This window comes from Coregonus clupeaformis, chromosome 34 (genome assembly GCF_020615455.1).
Source record: "Coregonus clupeaformis isolate EN_2021a chromosome 34, ASM2061545v1, whole genome shotgun sequence".
In the NCBI taxonomy this organism is placed as follows: domain Eukaryota; kingdom Metazoa; phylum Chordata; class Actinopteri; order Salmoniformes; family Salmonidae; genus Coregonus; species Coregonus clupeaformis.
In genome coordinates this window covers 43,363,741-43,366,877 of record NC_059225.1, presented here as the reverse complement: position 1 = coordinate 43,366,877, position 3,137 = coordinate 43,363,741, and the positions used below count along the sequence as shown (strand labels likewise).

Genomic DNA, 3,137 nt, shown 5'->3' with positions numbered 1-3,137 from the left:
CAGCCGGGATCGTTACAGGATGTGCGTAAATCCCTAGCGCTGGCTCCGAGGGTTCCTTCTTCAATCCCAGTGCTAGGCACTTATTACATTTTTATTTTGTTTTAACCCTATTCCAAACCTTAACCCTTACCTTAACCATTCGGAATGGCTAAACTAATGCTCCTAAACTAATGGCTAAACTTAACCGTTTAGTTGTTTCTGTTGTAACCCTATCCCAAGTCTTAACCCTTATTATAACCATTAAAGAATGACAGCCTCTAAAGAAAAATGAATCCCTTTGAAAATGGCCTATATGGTTTTGATATGAGTCAGAAACATGTATTCTAGTGTCGAAATTGACTACAAAGTGTAAATAGGATAATTTTGGTCATAAAGTCAGTCTCGTCTAAAACTCGTTCCACAACGAGTAAATTAAGGTTGGGTTTGGATTACAATTACGTCAACAATTCATGGCCCCTTTTGCCAAGCACCACATGCAAATCGCCCCTCCGCCCACTTCGATTCCCTTCATTGAGTGGGGCTCCGTTGTTTCATCGCCTCCAGCGCGTTCAATGGATGACGCCCTTTTGAGACTGAAAAGCCTTATACAGATTAACCATGCTTCAGGCTCCGGTTCGACAATGCATGCTTCCAGCAGGATGCACAGCCAACTATGGTTTGCATGCCCTGCTGAAGGACCCTACCATGTGGAATAGGTGGTTGGAGTTCGTTGGTCCCAATGGTGGTGAGTATACCGGTAGCTAAACCATAGACTGCCTGTTATGTATCTGGTTATGCATATTTTGATAATCAGCTAGCTGATCACTATCATTACTAGCATAGCTGACGTTAGCTAGCTACCTTGCTAACGTTAGCCTACCTCAATACAAATAGGATTTAGCTTGAAAAAACAATAACATTTCAAAAGAAGGCAAATCATTCATAGGAAACCTTTTGTCATGATTGTGATTTAGCCAGATTGACTTTATATGCAGTGTAACTTTATCCAGCCAAATAAGATTGAGGGGACCACCGTATTTTAGCTAGCTAACATTAGCATTGCTAGCTATTTTTGATTAACTTTGGTAGTAACAGTAATGGCAACATTGACATCGCTCTAAAGTAAATTTGATGACATCATAATATGGCAAGGTTGTTTCCTACTAATTGTTTGCATACTTCAGTAATGTCATCGTATATATGACAAAACAGTCACATTAGCCTCCGAGGTGCAACCATGTCTAGGGCACAAATAAATATTGGATGCAGCTATGGTGGCGCTAGCTAACTCATGTCTGACTACAACAGTGTACTAACTAGCAGCAACAAACCCAAACCATCCCAGGGCTATAGCAAATCATGTGACAGTTGGTTACATTCTATAACCATGTCACCGGCCTGAATCCAATCTGGAGCCAGTCAGTCTATGTCTGTCAATAATAATAATTTATTTAACTTGTATAGAACTTTTCATTAGGCTATAGAAAATAATCTCAAAGGGCATCAACAGCAAAACAAACAAGCACATTAAATTAAAGCATAGTAAAGCATAGAATTAGCTTCCAAACAAGATTACGTTTATAATTGAGGGATGATGACAATCGTTGACCCTGTTTTTCTGTTAGACAAATTGCACAGTTGGGTGCCAGACTGATCTCCTGGTCATGAATGGATGCCGGGACCTACCAGAAGGAGCAAAGGTGGGTATCATAACATGTCCAGCAATGTGATTGCAATGGTTTAGCAACCTCCAAAAATCATTTCATTCACTGTACCATTTTCAAAGCTTAATAAAAGTGTGTCATGCGACACAAGTACCCTCAATCAATCAATCAAATGTATTTACAAATCAATTTTTACGTCAGCACTTGTCACAAAGTGCTCATACAGAAACCGAGCCTAAAACCCCAAAGAGCAAGCAATGCAGATGTAGAATCATGGTGGCTAGGAAAAACTCCCTAGAAAGGCAGGAACCTAGGAAGAGAGCGAGAGAGAGAGAGAGAGAGAGAGAGAGAGAGAGAGAGAGAGAGAGAGAGAGAGAGAGAGAGAGAGAGAGAGAGAGAGAGAGAGATTGAGAGAGAGGGTCGAAACAGCAGGTCCGGGGCAAGGTAGCATGACCGGTGAATAGGTCAGGGTTCCATACCCACAGGCAGAACAGCAGAAACTGGATCAGCGGCACATCCAGGTGCACTGGGGACAGGGACAGCCAGAAGTCATCAGGCCAGGTAGTCCTGAGGCATGATCCTACGGCTCAGGTTCTCTGGGAGGGAGAGAGAGAGAGCGAGAGAGAGAGCGAGAGAGAGAGAGAGAGAGAGAGAGAGAGAGAGAGAGAGAGAGAGAGAGAGAGAGAGAGAGAGATGGGAGAATTAGAGAGAGCATGCCTAAGAGCTCACAGGACAACAGATAAGGCAGGAGAATTACACCAGATATGACAGATTGACCCTAGCCCCCCGGCACATAAACTATTGCAGCATAGATACTGGAGACAGAGAGGGGTCAAGAGACACTGTGACCCCGTCCAAAGTTACCCCTGGACAGGGCCAACCAGGTAGGATATAACCCCACCCACTTTGCCAAAGCACAGACCCCACACCACCAAAGGTATATCAACAGACCACTAACTTACCACCCCTTAACAAGGCATATAGCCCACGAAGATCTCCCCCACCGCACGAGCCAGAGGACAGGAAGGATGGGAGAGCACGAGCAAGCCTTGTGACACCTCCTCTGTTGTTTCCAGTCTCCCTCGACTCCTATGAAAAGGACACGCCATCATGAGGCCTCTGATAGTGACCAGAGTTACTGCCCTGATGACACAGACGGCTTCATCAACAACGACAGGTAATGTGTGTTATATGAAATGTGAAAAGTTGTATAAAAAAATACCCGGCTTGATAAACTAGTAGTGTACTTCTCCAGCCAAGCAGATACAGCGAGTAGAGTCATTTGAAGTGCAGTATCAAAAAGCTTTGTCCTTTCTTTATGTCACGCCCTGACTCAGGCGACTCTTATATGTTGAGTCAGGGTGTGTATATTCTTTGTTATATATATTCTATGTTGTAGTTCTATTATGTGTAGATCTATGTTGGCCGGTGTGGTTCCCAATCAGAGGCAGCTGTAGCTCGTTGTCTCTGATTGGGGACCATACTTAGGCAGCC

At 43.7% G+C, this 3,137-nt stretch overlaps 1 long non-coding RNA gene across 1 annotated transcript; it reads right to left on the bottom strand.

Annotated features, from left to right (window-relative positions):
* Window positions 1–1,465: 1,465 nt before the first annotated feature.
* Window positions 1,466–2,726, bottom strand: LOC121549487. The gene is made up of 3 exons (XR_005996827.2): window positions 2,606–2,726; window positions 2,123–2,239; window positions 1,466–1,661 (listed from the first exon to the last, which is right to left on the bottom strand). It is a non-coding gene; the product is annotated as an uncharacterized LOC121549487 (long non-coding RNA).
* Window positions 2,727–3,137: the final 411 nt, after the last annotated feature.